The 24,683-nt window shown below is 35.8% G+C and overlaps 1 protein-coding gene across 3 annotated transcripts in view; it reads left to right on the forward strand.

Moving 5' to 3' along the window:
• Nucleotides 1-24,683, forward strand: part of LOC135211274 (carbohydrate sulfotransferase 8-like) — a 114,516-nt gene that overhangs the window by 39,539 nt on the left and 50,294 nt on the right. The window contains exon 1 of one of the 3 annotated variants that reach the window (XM_064244590.1): nucleotides 13,685-13,778. The exons of 1 other annotated variant lie outside the window; for it this stretch is intronic. The gene's annotated coding sequence lies outside the window, so the exon portion shown is untranslated. Of the gene's footprint in view, nucleotides 1-13,684; nucleotides 13,779-17,269; nucleotides 17,436-24,683 lie in introns of those variants that run through there. One more of the 3 variants, XM_064244589.1, reaches the window with a different exon arrangement.

The following is a 24,683-nucleotide window of genomic DNA, read 5'->3' on the forward strand; positions in this document are numbered from 1 at the left end:
ACTCACTTTAAGCCTAACTCACTATGAGCCCAACTCACTATGATCCCAACTCACTATAACCCCGACTCACTATGAGCCCAGCTCACTATGAGCCCAACTCATTTTGATCCCAACTCACTATGAGCCTGACTCACTTAATGCCCGACTTACTATGAGCTCGACTCACTATAAGCCCGACTCACTATGAGCCCAACTCATTTTGAGCCCAACCCACCAAGAGCCTGCTGACTCACCATGAATCCGACTCTGGGGTTTTAACCAAAGCGAAAAATAAAAGCGTGAAAAAGTCGTCTTTATGGTTCCTGGCTGTCTTCGGTAGAGACATGTGGCTTCTCTTTAAAACCAGCTGTCCTTGGTCTTGTGACGTGTCACGATGCTGCTGCTATGAATGCTGTTGTTGCTGTGTTCGTCGAGCTACTACTCTCTCTCTCTCTCTTCTCTCTCTCTCTCTCTCTCTCTCTCAATACCGATTACCATCGTTGCCTGGTTCGCAACCTCCATAATATGTCCGGTGATTCACAGAGTGTGAATGCCTTATATTCGTTTTCATATACTAGTTATTTGCTATCTTTGATATTCACTTTATGGGAACGTGTTTTTCTCCTTTTTATCATTATTTTATTCTTCCATATTTCCTTTACGTATTACGTTTTTTTTTCAGTGTTTCTTACATTCTTTTCTTTTGCTGTCACTCTATACACTGATTAACTCAGATTTTAAAACCTGAAATACGTTGATATCTGCACTTCTAATTATACTTTACATATTCAGCCTTGTCTAATTGTCCTGTATATCTGTACCTAATGGCTTCCTATGCTTCGAACACAAGTCAATGTAACGCCAAATTACATCAGTCAGTCAATCATGTCTTTAGTTATTATGGCCTGTCAGTTCACCTATTGTTCCATTTCATCAATAGTTTTTTTTTTCTTTCTTTCTTTCTTTTATGGGGTGACCTTGAGGTACACACCCGTTTGCCCGGTTTCGGCTCAGTGACATTTCCTGCAATTACTGTCAGTGTGTCCATAACTATCTCTCTCTCTCTCTCTCTCTCTCTCTCTCTCTCTCTCTCTCTCTCTGTGTGTGTGTGTGTGTGTGTGTGTGTGTGTGTCTGTCAGAGGCCGTTACTTAACTAGCCAAAGATTAATTATCTCATGACACAAGTGTTCTCTCTCTCTCTCTCTCTCTCTCTCTCTCTGTTAAAGCTCGCAAGTTAACTAGCTAAAGGTTAACTGTCTCATAACATAATCTCTCTCTCTCTCCCTCTGTGTGTGTGTGTGCGCACGCGCGTGTGTGTGTGTGTAAGCAAGCCTGCTACCTAACTAGCCGAAAGTTAACAGTCTCATGACACGCTCTCTCTCTCCTCTCTCTCTCTCTCTCTCTCTCTCTGTGTGTGTGTGTGTGTGTGTGTGTGTGTGTTAAAGCAAGCCTGCTACCTAACTACCCAAAAGTTAACTGTCGCAAGACACGCTCTCTCTCTCTCTCTCTCTCTCTCTCTCTCTCTGTGTGTGTGTCTCTCTCTCTCTCTCTCTCTCTCTCCGCACGTGGAAATCTACCAACCTTACCGTGACGACATTACCTGTTGCATGACTCTCATAGTGAGGCGAGTAGTTGCATACCGAGAATATAAAAGACAAAATTCCTTACCTCCGTATGACTGCGCATGCGTGAAGGATTGTGCATAAGAAACAGCGCTCCAAGCAGCGACCAATGTTACGGACGGAGCCGCGACACATCCTGTGTCATGTTGGACCCAACGAGGACCGGCCTCCGCTTCCTGAGTTGACGGCTCCAGCACAAAATGTATATATTCGTATTCAGTTTTTATGTTCAGTGTTTTTTTCTCGTCGAAATGGCTTTGCGTTTCGCTGTCCTCAGAGCACTGAATTGATTGTCCTTTTCGAAGGATTACTATTATTTTTGCTAAATACGTAGATGGCAATTCAAGGCTGTTTTCGTCAGTCAGATTTTGGACATTTAATTAAATTGAGTCTCACGAAAAAAATTTTTAATTTTTTATTTTATTTTACTTTATTTTGATTTTATTTGATTTTATTGTTTTGGATAAGTGTATAAAAGGTAATTCAAAATTATTTGCGTTTATGAAATTTATTTTTCATTTTTTTTTGGGGGGTGGGGTGCCAAATACAAGAAAGTTAATTTAAGATTATTTGCGTTTATGAAATTTGTTTGATATTATTTTATTATTTTGGCTAAATGCGAAGAAGGTAATTCAAGATTATTTTCATTTATGACATTTATTTTATATTATTTCATTTTTTTGGCTAAATGCATAAAAGGTAATTCAAGATTATTAGCGTTTATGAAATTTATTTTATATTATTTTTAGGGGGGCCAAATGCATAAAAGGTATTCAAGATTATTTGCGATTATGAAGTTATTTTATATTTTATTTTTTTGGCTAAATGCATAAAAGGTAATTCAAGATTGTCTGCATTTATTAAATTAGACAGAAATAAGAATGTGCCTCTAAAAAAAAAAACAATAAAGAATCGCGTATAACAAATTGATCGTTATGACGTCATCCGCACCCTCTCTCTCTCTCTCTCTCTCTCTCTCTCTCTCTCTCTCTCACCATCACTTAATCATTTCCGACAAACGTCCGAGGAAGAAAGAGGTGAGGAAGCCTTCAAGTGCGCTTGACAGGCTTCGTCCACGGGGGTGGTTTGCGCTTCAATTGTCACGAAATATGGGTCGGAGCGCAGATTAAGCGCAGCCTTTTGAGTGGAAGAAGTGAGAAGAGGGAATTGCCTCGAGGAGGTTATTCCTCATTATTCGTCTTCCTCTTATTTTCCTTCGTCTTTTCCTTTTACTTTTGTTTGTTTGTTACATATATATTAGGCAGGGTAGGTTTTGGCTATTCTTAGAAATGTGTATGTATGTATGTGATGTATAGTTATATATATATATATTATATATATATATATATATATAGAGTATATATATAGATATATAATATCTATATATCTATATATATATATATATATTGTATTCATAATATGTATTGTAATACACATATATCATATTTGTATATATAATATATACATGATGGGATATATACATAATATATATATATATATATATATATAATCTATATATATATATATATATACTATATAATAATATATTATATATATATATATATATATATATATATATATATATATATAATATATATATATATATATATATATATATATTATATATATAATGACTGGTAAAAATGTTCTGTAACACAGAATTCCATCTAATAAAAGGAGCCCATAAAAAACACCAACCAAAATATAGAGAAAAAGTACTATATTTCAGAGACTGCTGTCTCCCTCTTCAGGTAGATGAATGAGAAAAGTTTACAGAAAAGGTGGTATTTATACCAAGAGGTCCATCCACAAACAAGCCATTTTAAGTCACCCCCGCTGATAATCTTCCTTTAATCTTCTTAAGGGTTGGTTGAATGAAGACGTTGTCGATCGTGTCCGAAATCCATGCTCCTTTTGAGATGTTCATTACCTGCCTCTCTTTTATTAAGGCCGATTCCATCATTTGACTCTTGTACCGGCAGTTGCTGCTATAAATTACACGTGACAAATTCCAGTTTATTCTATGGTTATGTTCATTTATATGGTTGAAATAGCCGAGTTTCTGTTGTCCATACCTAACTGACTGTTTGTGTTGTATTAATCTCTGGGGAAGGGATTTACCTGTAAATCCGATGTAAGATTGGTCACAGTCCTGCATGGGATTTTCGTATACCCCAGAGTCCTTGGAGATGTCTTTTTGTTGGACGTTAATCAGGGATTTGGCTAAGGTGTTTGGGTAAGTAGATACAAAAGGTTCGATTTTCCCAGGGGGTTGGTTATTCTCTTAATCGTGTCCAGGTGGGGAAATTATTATTTTATTGTTGGGTGTATCTCTGGTCTTGTCTTTAGGGGGTCGGTAGAAAATTACGTTTCTTTTGCTTTGTGAATTGCTTTCTCAATTATATGGTCAGGGTATTTTAAAGACGAAAGTTGCTTGCGAATTAGTTCAAATTCTTTTTCCAGAATTCTGGGGAACAAATTCGTAAGGCTCTTAAGAACAAGTTACTAGCTACACCTATCTTGAATAAGTAACGTCATGATAGCATAAAGTAGTGAATGTATGAAAGTGAGAAACGTTGGTTTTTCTGTATATGGTAATTTGTATTCTGTCGTATCTCTGATTATTAAAACATCAAGAAAAGGAATTTTGTTGTCTGTTTCCCATTCAACTTTAAATTTGATGTTGGGCACTAATGTGTTTAATTTCGAGAGGAATTCATTGAAATTGCCCCACCTATTATCCCAAAATGTTAGGATATCATCCACGTATCTCATCCACAGCATGTTTTTGGGTTTTATCGCATTTATTACTGTAGCTTCAAAGTATTCCATGTACAGATTGGCTAGCAACAGGACTTAAAGGACTACCCATACTACACCCGAAGTTTTGCTTGTAGAATGATTCCCCGAATGAAAATACGTTATTAGATGCACATAATTCAACTAGCTTTATTATTTTGTCAAGCGCCAATGGAAATGATCTGAATAGGGGATAATTTTTACCCTTAAAAACTGAAGAACGTCCTGTACTGGTACTTTAGTGAACAGGGAATCTACGTCAAGGCTTAAAAGTTTTATGTTGTGAAGTGGTATATGTGCTTCTCTTGAATTTGTGACAAAAATCTTCCGAATGTTTAATGTGACTGGGAGAAAAAGTGCCTAAAAAGGGAAAGGAGGCCAGCTAACCATTTAGAAATTTTGCAATTGAAAGCACCGGCACATGAAACGATGGGTCTGAATGGAAGATTGTCTTTGTGAGTTTTGGGAAGGCCATAGAAATAGGGTAATTTAGGATTAATTACTTTAAATTTCTCTAATAGTTCAATACTCTTTTTGTCTTTGCCAATTAATCTTACTTTCCGAAAAAATTCTGTGGGAACGTTTTGGAGGGGATTTTTCGTCAGTTTTTCGTATGTGTTTGTGTCGCTAAGGAGCTGGTTGATTTTGTCAAGGTAGAAGTCTTTGTCCATTATTACGATTTTTGCCGTCTTTGTCGGATCTACTTATATAACATCTAACTTTTTTAGCGAGTGGATGGCTATCATGAATCTGCGGGGAAAGGGAAACAGGATATTTCTTATGAAGTCAGTTAAAGCATTTAGTAACACTCCTTTTAAACATATCTCTTCACGGTTGTAGTTTTTGTCAGATATGAATTTATCAAAAGCCACTATGAAGGTCTAGGTGTTTTTGCGGTGTTCTGGCATAAGGGGCAAAGGATAAGCCTAAATTTAAAAACTAATGTTGATTTACAAGTAAGGGGGGTGTGGTTGGATAAGTTTAAAAACTTTGTCTTGTTGCTCAAGATATTCCATGCACTATTGTCTATTAGGTTATTTAACTTGCGTAGAAGTCTGTTGGAATGAGTCCGCTATTATAGGCAGCAATGTCGGAACAGAATGAAATCAGATACCTGATTTCAACCAACCCTTAAGAAGATTAAAGGAAGATTATCAGCGGGGGTGACTTAAAATGGCTTGTTTGTGGATGGACCTCTTGGTATAAAATACCACCTTTTCTGTAAACTTTTCTCATTCATCTACCTGAAGAGGGAGACAGCAGTCTCTGAAATATAGTATGTTTTTCCTCTATATTTTGGTGTTTTTATGGGCTCCTTTTATTAGATATACCTATATATATTATATATATATATATATATAATATATATATATATATATATTAAATATATATATATATATATATATATATATATATATATATACATATATATACATACATATATGCTTAAAAAATCACAGTAAATCGCACGCTGACTTCATTAAATAAGCGAATACCACAGGAAAATGATAGTCAGAAATCCAAGCGCTTTCGTCTTTACTTAGACATGTCTTAGTAAAGACGAAAGCGTTTGGATTTCTGACTATCATTTTCCTGTGGTATTCGCTTATATGTATATATATATATATATATATATATATATATATATATATAATGTATATATATATATGTATATATACATATACATATATATAGCCTATTATATGTATATACTTCTTAATCATAGCCAACAAACAAACAAACAAAGTAAAAGAAAAGATGAAGGAAAATAAGGGGGAAGGTTATAATAATGAATAACCTCCTCAAGAAAATCCCCCTTTCCATTTTTTCCACTCAACAGCTTAAGCTCACACTGCGCTTCTGCCTGCAATGCGTGAAAATATATATGCGTGTGAGTATATATATTAAAGTTTTTGCCATGGCACAAAAACCAACCCAGCCAAACGAAGAAAAGAAGAATCACGACAAATTCGTCACTATCTAAGATGAATGTCCTTCGAAAATGAAGGCTGCCACTACGAAGGTCGGGAGAAGGACTTCTTGGTCAGAATGTCTCAGAATTTGTGGTCAGAATGTCGCTGACTTTATAGTCGGAATTTCACCGACTTTATGTTCGGAATGTCACCGAATTTTCTGGTCAGAATGTCGCCGACTCTCTGGGCAGAATGTCGCCGACTTTCTGGGCAGAATTACACCGAATTTTCTTGTCAGAATGTCGCCGACTTTCTGGTCAGAATGTCGCCGACTTTCTGGTCAGAATGTCGCCGACTTTCTGGTCAGAATGTCGCCGACTTTCTGGTCGGAATGTCGTCAGCTGTCTGTGTTTCCCTAAACCTTCTGTTACGTTTTTCGATTGAACACCGTATTCTTTGAAAGCTTGCATTTCAAGTCAGTGGGCTCTGTGGTGGGCTTATTCCATATGAGTAGGGCCCATCTTCTAAATAATAGTAATAATAAAAATAGTAATACTAATATTATTAACAAGGCATGATCCAGCTTACTCTGGACGCTTGGAAGATTTCCCCCTCACACATAAATTGTCAACATCATATTTCCCCTCACACATAAATTGTCAACATCATATTTCTTTTTATAACGCAAATTGAAACATGCTAAAATCTAGAGCCTTTTTTCACCAACGAAAATTAGAATAAATACGCTATATTGTATTAGAAATAATTTTTCTGTATTGTTCAACATGCACGTTATTTATTTTTTACATTTTCTCTTTAATAAATAAATCATAAAGATCCTATCCTAAAATTCCTGTATCCTTAACTCAACGCGAAACACCTTTTTTTAGACCTTTTTAGGCTCTTCCATAGACCTTTCTACCCACGCCCACCCCCCGAATAACAACAACAAAGCAGTTTGTGGGCTTACTCTCCAAGAAAGCAATAATGATGATATGTTTTATATCAGGTCCACAATAATATTCAGTGGTGAATTATGTTGATCTTTTAAAAACGTCACAAGAGCCCTCGAATCCTGTCCTGGGCTAGAACTGAAGACCAACCCAGGATAGTGTTCGAAAGCCCTTGCTGCGTTTTTCTAAAAATCAACCTAATTCACCATTGAATATTATTGTGGACCTGACATACAGCATATCCCGTCCTCGATCTATAGGAGAAAGGCCTACTGAATAATAATAATAATAATAATTAAAAATATATTTAAACTTAAATATATGTATATTTACATAACTGTGGATTTGTTTCTCCAATAATAATAATAATAATAATAATAATAATAATAATAATAATAATAATAATAATAATAATAATAATAATAATAAGCCTCTCTGACTACGGTATCAGAACAGATAGGGTGATAAGTGCCAATGGGCCAGATGTGACGTTGATTGACAAAATCAAGAAGAAAGTATCACTCATTGATGTCGCATTACCATGGGACATCAGAGGAGAGAGAGAGAGAGTGATTTCAAGACCTGAAAATAGAAATAAGCAGGATATTGGGTACGCCAGTGGAAATTGCACCCATAGTCAGGAACACCATGCACGATCCCAAGATCCCTGAAAGGGAACCTGGAAAAATTAGATGCCGAAGTAGCTCCAGGGCTCATGCAGAACAGTGTGCTCCTAGAAACAGCACATAGTGAGAAAAGTGATGGACTCCTAAGGAGGCAGGATGGAACCTGGAGCCCCACACTATATAAAAAAAAAAAACACCCAGTCGAATAGAATGACTGTGATAGACAAAAAACAATAATAATAATAATAATAATATTTAGCTAACACTTTTGCCGAAAAGTACAATGGAGATCTCGCTGGAAAGGGAAATCATTGAAATGCAAGTTTTCTAAATTGCTGAGACCCTTGAATTGTGCTCATGAGCCTTGACTCTTGCGTTCCGTGTTTTGCTTGCACGGGTAACATAATAACATGATTCGCAAAAAATTCTATTGTAGCGTAGAGGGTTGTAAGCCATGCGGAGATCCGTAAACGTAGATTTTGGGATGCTTGCTTTGCGCACCTAACATCCTATATAAGCACTCACACGCACAATATATATTATGTATATATACTATATATATATATATATATATTATATATATATATATATATATATATATGTGTGTGTGTGTGTGTGTGTGTGTGTGTGTGTGATAGCTTTCCACACCTGGTGTGGAGAACAAATATTCCAAAATCTATTTATACTGTTCGTGTAATTGTTGGATTACACACTCACACACACACACACACACACACACACACACACATATATATATATATTTATATATATATATATATATATATATATATATATATATATAAGTGTTTATATTACTACATATACACAAACAGTTTGTTGGGAATGCACGAGAGAGAGAGAGAGAGAGAGAGGAGGGCGCGGATACAGGAACGGAACACAATAGAAATACAGTAATCAGAACGCGTATCAGCTTCCACTCCCAAATCGCCCCGAGTCTCCACAACCTACCTGTTTCGGTGGAGGTTTGAGTCTCACTTTCACTCGTCATTCTTGTTTGTATATAATCTAGATTGGCAAAGTTCATGCCAACTTCTCTGGAGAGACGGGAGGGCTGAACAGTTTGTTCTTCCGTGTTTTTTTTTTTTTTTTTTTTTTTTTTTTTTTGTAGACGTCTTGTAGATGCCCTTCGTTCATTTTAGTTCGTTCTGCGTCTCCTTCGACTGAAGTTCCTGCATTTATTTTCTTTCAGTCTTTTTGTTATTAGTGATATAGGCTGTTAAGATGGTCTTGATATATTAATCTGAGGTTAGAATGGAAAATGAGAATATACAATCTTTTTCTTTGTACGTATGTCAGAATGAATGTCTTGGCAAAACGTTCAAGAATTGATGTGTGTATATATATATAAATGTATATGTGTGTGTAATTTATATTAATCTTAATAATACATATATCTGGCGTTCTGCATGCGAAGTGTGTGTGTATGTGTATGCATAAATGAAACGCCATAGAGCACATAAAACTAAGAAAAAGAATGATTACCGAGACCTTTGACAATATGTTAACAATAACCTTTATGCCACATGGGTCTCTTTCTGCTAATAAATACAGTCTTACATAACGCATACACACAATTACACGCACACCAACGTACACGCACGTTACATGCCATTCTTCCGGCTGTCTGCTCGCTTCAAGAAACGTCCCTTGAAAAGAATGCGGCTGCAATACTCGTCCAATCCAACGAGACCTCTTTTTAGCGCAAAGTTCCTTATGACCCAGGGAATAGATCGCTCATTTAGAAGGCGAATTTACAGATGCTGTGCATTAATGCAGCGGTCGCCAATCGGTGGTCCATGAGTAAATTTTGATGGTCCGCAGAAAAATGGGGACGTTATTATAATTGCTATGTTTTTTTAATCAGGCAACAGTGATAAAAATTGCACAGAAGACAGAGGGCCCAGTTTTGCCACTTCAGCCTTTTTAATGCTAGATTTAGCATTTTAGGGCGAACTAGCACTAAAAATTTGGAGCCAGCATTTAGCAGAAATAAACAGCATTCACTAACACCATTATTAATTACAGAAAATTAAACATTACAAATATTAATTTATCCCAATGTAGTTTACATAAAATGCATATCAAATAAATGCAGTTACATCTTGTTTTCAAATTCATATGAGTTGTCCGTCAAATTTAAAATTAGACATCTAGTGGTCCATGAAGCTCGAAAGGTTGGCGACTGCTGCATTAATGGGTGTACTGGTATAGTAGACCTTATACATACTATGTTAATTTTGTGGCTACAATGGCCTTTTGACTTCTTGATTTCCTCGCACACTATGGAAGTGCATCCTCTGCTAGCCTTGATTTTAAATGGAAAATTTAATTAAGTTGTTCATCTTGCCTTCAGTGGAACCCCTAGCACGGTCAAAAGAGTGGGGTTATCGTGAGCCTGTTGGAAGAGGAGCATCTTTCCTTAAAGCCCGCTCCGAATTCAAGGCTCTTTAGCGGAAAGCGTCTACGGAAATTGAGAAGTTAATCGAACGCAGTGGCCATTAAAAATTATATACATTTCTAGACATGGCCATTAGCTTTATACGTAACTTTGTACATATTTACACATGCTTTTACGTACATGGACAAGCAATTTGGCAAACATTAAAAAAAAGCTGCAGATGTTGAATTTAAGTCAGGTAAGACTGAAGAACACCTGTTGGCACCGAGTGGTATGCAACGTTAATAGCCCCAGGTACCAGTTTTGCGATCGTGTTGTGTTGCAATAAAAACATGTTCTCCCCCTCCCCCCCCACCCCCCACACCCTTCACCTGTATAGGAGAAGGAATACAGTTTTACTTGTGCTCTTGTCTTTCGTATTTGCTGCATATTCTCTGCTGACTTTGTTAAAATAGAATTATGCTATATGTATATCTTCCCTTTTTTTAGGGTAAAATTAAAATGAAGTTTGAAGCTTTCATTTAAGTTAATTATTCCATTTACCATGGCTCTCCAGCAATGGCGATGTGTGTTGCTCTTTGTCGTTCTTTGGTTTAGTATTTCAGTACCTATAATATATATATATATTAATATATATATATATATATATATATATATACTATATATATATGTAATGTGTGTATATAGATGTATGTATGTTTGTATGTATGTATTTTTGTATGTATGTATGTAATGTATGTTGTATATATATAGTATATATATATATATAATATCTAGTATAGTATCATATATATATATATATGTATATGATATATATATATGTATATGTTTTTAGTATGTGTATTATGTATGTATCCGTATGTATTTATATATATATATATATATATATATATATATATTATACGTATATATATATAAAGGTTTTTTAATTATACATAACATCACGTTACGTTTTATATACTTCGTGATCGAGTTATTCATGTATGATATATATATATATATATGTGTGTGTGTGTGTGTGTATGTATATATATGTATATATACATACATATATATATATATATATATATATATATATATGTATATATATGTATATATACATATATATATATATATATATATATATATATATATATATATATATATATATATATATAGAGTTGTATTCCACATAGGAAAATGAAAAAGGTATGTCTCAGAATATGCCCAACAGTTTTGTCCTCCAGTGGACCTCTTCTTGGAGCGTTTATTAATAAACGCTCCAAGAAGAGGTCCATTGGAGGACAAAACTGTTGGGCATATTCTGAGTCATACCCTTTTCATCATATGTGGAATACAACGTCAATTACAATATCTCCGTGCCTAAGAAGATTCCCATCGTCTATATATATATATATATATATATATATATATATATATATATATATATATATATATATATATATATGCTAAATTAATTGGCTCTCTTTCTGCTGATTATATATTTGCAACTAGAATCTGGATTAATGCATTTGCCACTGAAAAGGGATTGTCACAAGTTTATCAGCTACAAAAAAAAAAAAAAAAACTGGATTTTGGACCATTTGTGGACAAAAAGCCTTATATTTATAGCTCACAGTTTTCCAAATATCCAAATAAAGCGAATGACGATTGGATAATGAAATAACATCTTCCTCGTTTCCTCCGTTTAGAAGAATGTTGCTAGCCAAGTTTTTATTGCATGTCCTTGTTAAAGTTCAAGTCAAGTTTTTGCACAAGAGATGAAGTTGGTTCATCCTATACTATGTTAGCAATGGGTCTCTTGTTGCTAGGAATGTTCCGCGGTTGCTAGAGGTGCGGAGTTAACTTCAGTGCTTTCCTATCAAAACATTTTCCAAAAAATTTGCAACACTTTTTCGTTGATATCAACATAATCTAAGCATTCCTGATCTATTATCTCTATTCAGACCAGTTTTTAAGTTGTATGTATTTTCTGTACAAAACAATTTTGTAAAGGAGCTTATATACTCGTATTTGCTTTTTTACCTATTTACCTTTCTTACCTATTTGCCTTATTTTGCCGATTTGCAAGTTTGCAAAAGCAAAGTAACATGTCTTAGTAGTCAGGGAGTCCTTACAGTAAACTAACGTTAATCAGAAGTTCTTTTTCCCTGGTTTTCCTTCTTATACTCTCTCCCTTTCAACTTGCATCATTTTAAATTCTCATTCAAAAACCTTGTAGGAAATTATCAGCACATTAAGCCTGCAATGAGAGTATGTTTATGGCCGTGGTTGCTACGACACTTCCTTACTCCAGCAGATATGATTTTTCAGTGTTTTTCGTATTTATATGACTGGGCCTTCACTTCAATTCATGTCAGATTCAGTCGCATACGATTTTCTTATCTTTATTCACAGAAAGTTCTGTTTATTAGGCTATATATTTCAGCAGACCTCTTGGGTTATCAATCAGCATGGGCTAACCATATCATCTTACCATTTTTCACTTGCCCTTTCTTATCAGAGTGGTTCCCAAAAGCACTTTCTTCTCCAAAGAGACACCCAGAGTGTCATTCTGTCAAAGGGACACTAAGAAACCCTTTCTTTCTGAATTGACAGCCAGGAGCTCTTATTTTCTAGGGGACACGAAAGACCCTTTTAAAAAGGGCACACAGGAGCATCCTCCTTTTTAAATGGCAAGACGGTAACTTTATTAAAAAGGGACAGCCAGAATCATTTTCTTTAGGAGGAATGTCGAGATACATTTTTTGCAAGGGGACACCTCGAGACTATCTTTTTTTATTATTATCAAGGGTTTCCAGAAGCCTTTTTCCCAGAGGAACACTTAAAAGATATATTCTTTGCTCAAAGGGACACATCTTTCTTGGTTTTTCCACCTTTTGCCAAACAACAACCCTTCGAAGTTGCCCTATGAGATCCCAAAAATGGGGATCATCGGTCCCCTTCAACGACTTTATAACTATTTTTCTAAGGGTGGCTGAGAAGCCATTTTGTTCAGCCGAGAAAGGGTATTTTGATTCCCTCAGAGAAAGCACTTTGCAACACCCCATCTTAGGCCCTAGTGCATTGCTTTCTGTCTTTTTAGTCTTCACCAATTGCCTTCGGCATTTTCCAACATATCGCTCCATCTTTCTTTGCTTTTTCCCCCTTTCACCACAGAACAAACCCTTCGAAGTTGCCCTGTGAGATTCCGAAAATGGGGACCACCGGTCCCCTTAAACGGCTATATCAAAAACTTCCCTTTTTGAATAAGACATGAGTCTCTCCAGAGCGGACATTGCAGTCTTAACACCTAGAAATTTGGAGTGTAAAGCCCATTACGGTTTATCTCAGCACGAAACGTCCGCATTATTCTCAAGGTATGAATGCACTCATCGTCAACCACGACGTAATGTGAGTTACTTCCACAAGAGATTACTGTCAGTCGACCTTAAACCTTCGAGGAGTAAGGCAGGGCTTTGCGACAGGTTTGTTGAGGCGTTTGTGCCTTGCTGTGTTTTTGTTGTGTTCGTAAAGGTTTTTTTGTTTGAAATAGCCTAAATGCTAAAAACTTTTATTCGAGAGAATACCGTGAACGTTTGAGTAAGTCGTTTTAATGTTGGCTTTCCAAGCTGAGTTAGAAATTTTTTTTATCTGAATTTATAAGCTAGTAAGTTGGTTTACTTTTTGTATATTTTCCCGTGATACCAAAATTTTATTAAGAACATTACGAAAGTTTTCGTCTCGTAATCCTAATGATTACATCCAGAAATAAATCTTGTGCTTCACATGTTACTCAGGTGAATTTTAAGTGGCTGTGATATTTTTTGAAAGTGTTTTGTAATATTGTTGCAAATATTATTTACATCATTGTAATTTTTTTTATACTTATAAACTAGAAGCGATGGAAAATTGCTGCCATATATATACATAATATATATATATATATATATATATATATATATATATATATATATGTGTGTGTGTGTGTGTGTGTGTGTGTGTGTGTGTATGTATATATATATTATTTGTGTATGTGCCAAATTCAACGGTCGACAACACAACCTAGTGATAATGTTCCTGTCTGTGATAATTCCGCTTGGCTAAGTTCGCTCTGTCCTCCACAATCTGCAGGAAATGCGTCATCATTGTGTACTGCTAATCTCGGTCTGTCCTATGGTCACACAAAGCTGTAGATGTTTCTGGTCTTTGTGTCGCTTCGGGTTACAATATTAGGCACATTTGCTGGATTTCTCAAGACTGTCACAAAGAAAACCAGTGGACGAGTTTTGAGATCTTTGTCAATATTGTGAGCAAGTACAGCGTATTAAATACTTCCTCATTTTTCACACACGCACGACACACACACACACACACACACATATATATATATATATATATATATATATATATATATATATATATTATATATATATATATATATATATATGTGTGTGTGTGTGTGTGTTGTGTATGTGTATGTGTTTGTGTATTATATATATATATATATATATTATATATATATATATATATATATATATATATATATTTATACTTATTGAATTTTTATCACACCTCCGTGATTCATATACATGTATCAAGCTACAAGCTACAAATGTCCTTTAACATCCAATTCGCTCTACCTCGGAATTGATATATTTTCATATATGCTAACCGAAGACATTAGGTAAATGCGAGATGTTGTAAGAGTAGGAAGTGGGTCATGAAATATGCTGAAGAGCTGATATCCGTAAATTATGCTTTTCTGGTCTGCGTAGTGTGGAGAAACTACAGAGACTGTGAAGAAACTACAGAGACTAAAGAATGGGTTTGATCGAGTGTATAAGAGGAGAGAACTGAGAATGACTGATCAAGAGAGAGGTCATGAGGGTAAAAGTTAACCGGGGAGGCTGAAGCTACGAATGACGGAAGAATGGAAGCAGGTACTTTGGGGATTAATAATAGTGAATGATGGTAGGGTGAGAGAGGCGAGTTGCAGAATAGGTGAAACAGCGAAGGTTGCAAGTTGTGTGCTGAAGATAACGACGTTATTTGGAGTTTCTCTGGAAGCCGAAGTTGGAATGTTGTGATGGGATTGTAGAGCCAACTCTCTTTTATGGAAGTGAAGTGTGGGTGTTGAATGGGAATTAAAATGAAAAGTATTTAGCTGCTGAGATTTAATCATGCCTGTGCAATATGGGCAGCGTAACAAGAACTGAAAGATTTAGGAAATGGGTGATACATAAAGAATTGGAAAAAATGGATCAAAGTATTTTTTAAATGGCTCTGTTATGTGGAAATAATGGGGGACGATAGGCGGGTGGAAAGAGTGTATAATTCCTTAGTGTTAGAAGAAAATGAGATAACATAAAAAGTGATTGATTGATGAATAGGAAGGAGTAGTGGAATGGAAGAGTTTAAACAGCCAGGGAGCGTGAGAGTCGGTACCACAAGTTAGAAGTGAGTTTATTGAGATTTGGTGGGGTACTGATGTACCAGTTTGTAGGTATTTGAAATCACCGCTATTCAGGGGAACTGCTTTAGGCAATACACACACACATGCGTGTGTGTGTATGTGTATGTGTGTGTGTGTGTGTATAAATGCATACAATAACTTGTATGCATTTATACATTAAGGTTGCTAAGGATGTTACCGTAATCCCTCGATTCTTTACACGTTATTTTTACTGTGCTTTTAGTAATAGTTACTTTTGTTGTTGTGATTAAAGCACAGGACAAATGTGTTACATAGTAACATTAAATTCTGTAAACGTTTGAATATTTGAAGGTATTAAAAAACGTCTATCACAAATACCCAGTTGATCTACATTTAGGTTTCACAAATGAACGTCAGGGTTTTCTTGTAATGATTTCGATTTCAAATATTGAGAAGAGACTTCAAATCTATTAGTCAGGATGCTGAAATACGGAGTGAGTTTGGGAACGTTCGTTGTTTTCTATGCAAAAGGGCAAAGTGCCTTTTGAGGTCAACTCTGAGTGAAGATTGTCCGAAGTTTTGTCTTTGTTTTGGACCGAATGAGTTTAAAATCAAACTTTCATGGGCTTGTAACAGTTAAGGCCAATAAAGTGCGAATTAACTTTGAAAATATCAAACTATGTTTAGACTTTACTCGACCCCTTATTGTTGATTGTTAAAGAAGAAAAAACAAGTCGTTATTTTTGAAACACGGTGCATACTTCACATTTGTTTTGTGGCTGATTTGTATGATGAAGTTAAACATGCTTTTTTCCAGGGGCGTCATTTGGGGGGTGGGCTGGGGAGGGCAACTGCCTCGCCAAAGACTCAAGTTTCCCCGCCCCCCCCCCCCCCCGAAGCCTCGACTTGCCCCCCCTCATCCCCCAACCCCCAAGAAGTAACAGCATGTGTTCTTTTTAAATGTGCAATCATAAACATATGAAATTTCTACGAAATATTACGTTTCTTGATCCTTGTCTGTCTACTAGCCACCAGTGATGATGAGATAAACAGTAGTGGGAGTATACAATTTTTGCTAAAATATCATGCTCATGTGGCTTCAAAAAGCACATAACATAGCCCAAAATCAAACCCCCCACCCCCATCACCACCCCGCTGATTAGGCTCGCCAAACCGTCTTTGCTACCGCCCCCCCCCCCCTTTCCCCAACAAAAATCTGAAATGAAGCCCCTGCTTCTCTCTGTTACCTAATATGTATTATATCTTGACCCCCTTGCTTCTCTTTAAGCTGTTAGCCTTTCGTATTTGGAACCCTTGTCTCGATCCAGTTTTAGTTTAGTTTAAAAGTTAAACTTCAAACCCGATGAAATTTCTAGGATAGTTAGGGAATAAAAAAAATAGAAAACAGAGTTCATAGAAAACGGAGCGCGCATTACGATGCCAACTGAGGCTATAATATGGTTGGTGGAGTGCCCGCTTGTCCCCTCCTCTCTCTCTCACACGCTCTCTCTCTCTCTCTCTTTCTTTCCTGAAGTGTCTCTAAACAGCTCTCAGTTGGCTCTGTGTATCCTGTGTGTATGGAAGTGTCTCGGTATACTCTGTGCAGTTCGTTAGCTCGGGGAAGATACCTCTTGGTGCGCGTTCATCCGCTATTAATACTTCGAGTGGAGCAGCTCTCGTCCTGAAACAAGATCTCTCTCAGAGGAAGGTAAGAAGTGCGTGAAAAAGAAATGAGGAATAATCCACATGGCGTTCCCGCACCCCAGCTCTGCTCTCGCTCTCTCCCTCGCTCGCTCGCTCGGCAGACGATATAACAAGGCCCCAGACGAAATGTTTATTTTGCCATAACAACTGCCAACTTAGGGAGAATATGAAACGCATCTCTCTCTCTCTCTCTCTCTCTCTCTCTCTCTCTCTCAATCTGCATCTCTCTCAGGCTTACATGGAATGCGAGGCGTTATCTCTCTCTCTCTCTCTCTCTCTCTCTCTCTCGCTCTCTCTCTCTCCTTAAAGAGATATGCTGTAATGCCAAAGCTCGGTATTTTTTCCTCTCGTGCCTTGTTTTATATCCACTTTATGCTCTTTTGTCGCATGTGATGTGTAAAGTGGTACGTAACTGAAAGAGAGAGAGAGAGAGAGAGAGAGAGAGAGAGAGAGAGAGAGAGAGAGAGAGAAGGGCACCCTTTGGTTTCCATAGCAACCGGAGAGTTTAACCGAAGAGATACAATTACCGCTCTTAAGGACAAGTTTTTAGTTTACTTTGTATCAGTTAGAAATATGTTGCCTGTGGAATAACTATTATTATTATTATTATTATTATTATTATTATTGCTGTCACCACGGCGTCGACGATCATAGGTTTTGTGACGCCAGGTCACGGAAAAAAATCAGCCAGTCAATAATGGTGTCATTTTCAGATAATACTACTAGGTATGACGGTAAATTATTTTTAGTGACGTTGTCGTTACAAATATGGAGATCTGTCCAAGTTATTATTATTATTATTATTATTATTATTATCATCGAACAAAGTTTGCTTAAGGAGGATGCATCGATAACGAAAGGACTGGATTAAAGATGGCGTTGCATACCCTGACTAGTGTCTTCCGTTCCATCCATCTTAAAGATGAAATTCCTATGGATGGAACTCCGCTTCAAATGACTCGCATGTATTTTACGATCCTAATATTCATTCTTCTGGTGGTTTCCTGCTGTTCGCACTTTTCTGGAGGTTCACTACTTTCCTTACTTTTCCCACTTTTCGTGTGGTTTTCTGTTATTCATTTCAATACTGTTCGTGCTTTTCAGAGGGTTCACTACTTCATACTTTTGATACTTTTCTGGCTGTTCACTACTTTAAATACTTTTCAGGGGGTTCACTACTTTTCATACTTTCTGCTATTCATACTTTTGATACTTTTCCGGAGGTTCACCAGTTTTCATGCTTTTCAGGTTCACTACTTTTCATACTTTCTGCTATTCATACTTTTGATACTTTTCAGGAGGTTCACTACGTTCATACTTGTAATACTTTTCAGGATGTTCACTACTTTTCATACTTTTCCCAGTTTTTTGTGGTTTCTGTTCTCCAGACTTTTCCTCCTTTTCAGAAAGTTCACTACATCTCGACTATTTCTTACTGTTTCCGATGCTTTCCTGCTATTCATCCTTATTTTCTGTCGATTCTTACTTTTTTTTCTTTTCCCCATTCTTCATACTTTTTCCTACATTTCTGAATGGTTCCTACTTGTAATAGCTATCCTGCATTTTGTGTTTGCACTTTTCATGCTGCTTTCTCCTGCATTTTATTTATTTATTTATTTATTTTTGGTGGGAGCGATTTCTACGTTCGATTTTTTTTTCTGTTGGTGACCAATGAAATTATGCAAAAGTATCGTACTTCCAAGGAAAATTGTGTGAATCATTAATTCATAAATGGTCACTTAAGTTGTCTTATTATGAATACTTGGTCTGCTTACGTGATTCCAGTTTTTAATAAACACGTGGTATTTTCGTTCCCTGTGGACACTTATAGAAAAGTCTTTTGATAGACCTTACAGCTGGAAATTGTACTTTATCACTTTCCCATACTAATGTCCCCAGGAATTTAATGAATTTAATACATGTAACCATATTCTTAAGATGTCGGCACCATTTTAATTCTGAAGCAAAAATTGGTACGGCGTTACACATTTCATCAAAGTAAAGTTAACAGAGTTTGGGATAACTTCAGTCACTTTCTGTTATCTGCCTCAAACCAGCGTTCACTGAAAGATAACTCTACATAAGGAAATCTGTGAAATGTAAATTCTTCCTGTGACATGAAGTTGATATCCAGTCGGAGATCTGCCAACATAGTTGTTTGCTTTAAATGTTGAGTAGAAAACGTATCTGTTGGAGGTCATATATACCTGAAGAGCAGCACAGCTTCAAAGATGTTGATGACAGCTTTGTTATTTTATTTATTTCTTTAAAGAATACTGCAGACAGAAGATCTCTTGCCAAACGAATTCTCTTGGCAAGCAAACGTTTGCCTGTGTACTGAAGTTAGTAAAAGCTTTTATAAGCCAAGTACATCGCACAAAAAGAGTGATTAGTTTCCCGTGAAAATTCGTCTCCGTCGGGGGTTAGTGCCGTCAGTACATCTCATGTGGTGCACTGTCGGCATTACTGAAGGTTCTTTGCAGCGTCCCTGCGGCCCCTAGCTGTAATCCTTTTAATTCCTTTCACTGTACCTCTGTTCATATTCGCTTTCTTCCATCTTCCTTTCCACCCTCTCCTTAACTATTTATTTACAGATCAACTGCGAGGTTTTCCACCTGCTGCACCTTTCAAATATCCTTACAGTTAATTTGCATTTCAGCGCTGAATGATCTCATAGGTACCAGCACTTGGCCCTTGGCCAAAATCTTATATATCTTATCCATGAAAAATCGTAATTTCCAGTAGTCATGGGCGTAGGACCTGGCAATGAGTTAAACCATTTCCAGCCGCCCACCTTTCCCTACCAAATACACTCATCAGATCTTGTCTGATTGATTAGTGACATAGTACTCATATTTGATAAGAAAGTGTGCACTAAAATCTACTATAAAACTTATAGTTTTCTATTAATCTAATGGATGCTCTATTGATTGTCTGTTAACCTAATAATTGCTCCACTCATAGCATATTGATCTAATAGACTCATTGATTCTATTAACGTAATAGATACGCCATTTACAGTCTATTAACGTAATAGATACGCCATTTACAGTCTATTAACCTAATAGATACTCTGTTGATAGTCTGTTAACCTAATAGTTACTCCATTCATAGTATAGTAACCTAATATACCCATTGATAGTCTATTAACCTAATAGATACTCCATTTCTAGTCTGTTAACCTAATAGATACTCCATTTCTAGTCTATTAATCTAATAGATACTCCATTTCTAGTCTATTAACCTAATAGATACTCCATTTCTAGTCTGTTAACGTAATAGATACTCTATTGAATATCGTATCTTCAGTATTGTTTTATATTATAGCTAAACCCCCAGTCAAAAGAAGTTATTTTGATTTTGACATAATAAAAGTGGCGGTTAGAACTTTGATGGCCACACTTTCCTGAGAGGTAGACCATCCCGGGCTGAGTCTCCTGAGCAGCAATAGTTCGGCTCCTGAGATTTTCCCGTGTCTCAGAGTATGCTACCTTTTGAATAGGAAAACCGTCTAGGGAAGGGAGATAATAATAATAATTAAGAGTTTCCGACTTGGAAGTGATTGTCATACCTTTTCTCTGTACCAGGGGGTTGCCAAACTGCGGGTCATGACCCCCAAAGGGATCAGGTGCCTTTATTTGGGGGTCATGGAGGATCCAAGATTTTGAAGAAATTTTTTATTATATTTAGGGATTTCTGTTAGTTAAAATACATGATTAAATCAGTTCTTGTTATTAAACATTAATAAGCATTTTTCTTGTTGTTGCTCTCTCTTCTGTGATTCATCTTCAATTTAATGTTTAAAATGTATCTGCGCCATTGGAAATTAGTACATTTTCTTAAGGTTTATAAAGGTGGAGGTCATGGTAAAGTTTGGGAACCAGTGTTCTATCCTGAAAATGAAGGAACTGGGAGAAATATAGAATGGGAACAGTCGCCGGACCATGAAGCCATTAACATTGATATCAAGTTTCAAATAAGTGGGACTAGATAATATAGCGAGAGAGAGAGAGAGAGAGAGAGAGAGAGAGAGAAGGGGGTTTGGTAGTGTGGGTGGGGGTATGCTGGGGAGTCATTCGACCTGTCCAAGAAATCATCAAGCGAATTAACACGTTCTCCTATATCTTTCTAATAAAGATATAACTGGCGATGTCAAATTCATGATGCGACGTTAGGAAAGATTCCATATCATTCAGAAGGTGTAGCTAGTAAGACCCATCTGGCCATCAACCTACTGTTGATTTCACTTCGTTTAAGCATTCAGTAAATGTCTGGTGATATACCCATCACACATTCAGCGCAATATGACTGTCTGTCTCACGTCCACATGTTTGGTGTCATTCCTGTGAAGCCTTCAGTAAATGCGCTTTGAAGTCAAACGTTTTTGTTTCACTCTACTAAACCATTCAATAAGATTTCTGGTGATGTGAAATTTTAACTTAAACAAACGTTCGGTCTCGCTCCACTAAAACATATGATAAACGCTAGTGACATGCCATTCGTATCTATAAACATTTGGTTTCATTCCCGCTCAAACGTTCGATGTATCTTGGATTCAGCAAATGTTTTGTTTGGCAACATGCAACTTACTTGCGTATTCAAATAACGTCTGTTTATAAGGACAAAGCGTGCAGTCGATGATGTGTGCCATGCTACTCATACATTCAGTAAGTTGGTGGTGTCATGCCATTGCATATCCAGCGCACGTGTTACTGCATCTCTCATTTTTCCAGGGAATTTTTTATAGAAGTTGTAAGATACATCAGGAAAAAAGAAGAAGACTATATACATACACACACTTACATATATATATATACTATATATATATATATATATATTTATATATTATACATATATATTATATATTATAATGATAACATTGAACTGACGTAAGAAAACATGTAAAACTAAATGATAAATATATCAAAGGAAGATGACAAAAAAAGAAAAGGACTAATGAAACTGGAGGATAAGATAGGAACCATTCTAGGAAGGGAATGTACAAAAGATAAAAGTAGGAAATAATGTCAGAAATTTGAGTGGGGTAAAACCTCCCTTCCCTCCACAAAACTTAACAAAATAAAATTGCACTCCTTCGTGTAAAATGTAACTACAAAATGTATCGGATAAAATTGAAACACAGACACACACACACACGACACACACACACACACATAAATATATATATATATATATATATATATATATATATATATATATAAGTATGTATATATATAGTAAAAGTTCACTCTCGGACGTGGTTCGGAAGTCACTTAAAGCCGTTGGTCCCGTTGCTGAATACCCAGTGTTTTCCATGCAATGTAAAAACACCATACAAACAGACAAACAGTATATATATGAATATATATATATATATATAGTTATAATATAATATATATATATATATATATATATATATATATATATATATATATAATATATATATATATATATATATAATTTTATATATATATAATATATATATAGAGAGAGAGAGAGAGAGAGAGAGAGAGAGAGAGAGAGGATATTTTACTTATATTATATATATATAATATATATATATATATATATATATATATATATATATATATATCATCATTTAGATACTTTTTATCTTTTGAGGGGCTGATTTTAAAACTGCTTCCATTCCGGTTTCATGTATGCATTCTGCATGAAGCACTCATTAACGGTCACCTTTTCAAGAAACTGACCAGACTAAGTTATGTACTGTACGATGTCACATCGCACCAAACTTTACCTTCCTTTCTTTCTCCCATTATCAGTTCTATAGTAGATTCACATCACCCGTGCATTTGATGTCTAGGCCAGTCCCTTACGACGCTCCTGATTGGCTGTTGATAAGCCACTCACAGGACTGGAAACTCTTAGTCTCTCTCGAGAGTTCACATGGGTAGGATTTATGTTCCACTTCTCCTGAGATATACTTCTTTCAGGAGAGGTGGAACATACATCCGAGAGAGACTGAGAGTTTCAGGCCCTGTGATTGGTTTATCAACAGCCAATTAGGAACGTCGTAAGGGACTGGCCTAGACATCAAATGCACGGTTGATGTGAATCTACTATAGCTAATCCTAATTTCAAAATGATAAAAATAATACAAAACAACAGAAAACGGAATAGCTGAGGCAAGAATTGGGAAGTCGAATGCAAAAGCAGTGGCAATGGTCTCGCTAGACGAAAGTCAAACTGGGCGTGGAAACTCTTGCGTGGTTCTTGAAGGCCGGAAACAGCGGTCGGTAACGGAAGCATTACTTGACCGACAAAGCCTCCGATGCAACGAGTCATTGCCCGGCCTGGAAGTGCAACACAAAGTGTGTGTAAGAAATACTTTTTCGTTTGCTTATGATGTTTATTCATATATACATATACACAAAATTCTGTGTATTGTCTTATGATTGTACATAATATATGTATATGTGTATATATATACACATAAATGTGTGTATGTATATACTATATGTATATATATACTATATATGTATAATCGTAAGACATTACACAGAAAATTTCGTATGTATGTGTGTGTATATATATATATATATATATATATATATATATATATATATATATGTATATGTATGTATAATCGTATCTAGAGATGCACATTTATATCTGTTCTTTATCTTCGTTTTCCATTTAGATAATTTATACAAAATCGACAGCTCCCTCACTTCCCAGCGGCAAGCTGTTTTGACCGTTTTATTAAGCTTTTATCCGGTTCTCGTAATTTCTTCAGACTGAGATAAAAATGGTTGAGAAAGGGAGTCTGTGGTTTTAAATGCCAGGTGTTCAGTCACACCAAATGCTTCCTTGAATAGTTTACTTTACAGTCACTTTATTTTTTTTTTCCTCTTCTTCTTTTCTTAGCTTTGGGAGAATGTTAGTTGGCGAATTTTTCCTACCGCTTATTTTTTCTTTCAGTCGAAAATAGGAGTTTTAAAATGATATAATAATGTTCATTTTTCATTTGACCAGAATGTAGAGTTGTAAGTTTTTGTAATATTATATTTTATATTCGACAAGGAGATAAAACAGTAATTTTCTTTTATTTTTCTATCTCTTGCAAAATAAAATGGTAAATTTTGTTTATCATTCTTTATATGACTCGCAAGAAAAAAGGGTACATTTTTGTTTATCGTTTTTTATATCGCTCGCAAGATAAAATTATATTTTCTTTTTACATTTTTACACCAATCACAAGATATTATGCAAATTTTTTAAAACAATTTTT

Source organism: Macrobrachium nipponense, chromosome 4 (genome assembly GCF_015104395.2).
Source record: "Macrobrachium nipponense isolate FS-2020 chromosome 4, ASM1510439v2, whole genome shotgun sequence".
Taxonomy (NCBI): Eukaryota; Metazoa; Arthropoda; class Malacostraca; order Decapoda; family Palaemonidae; genus Macrobrachium; species Macrobrachium nipponense.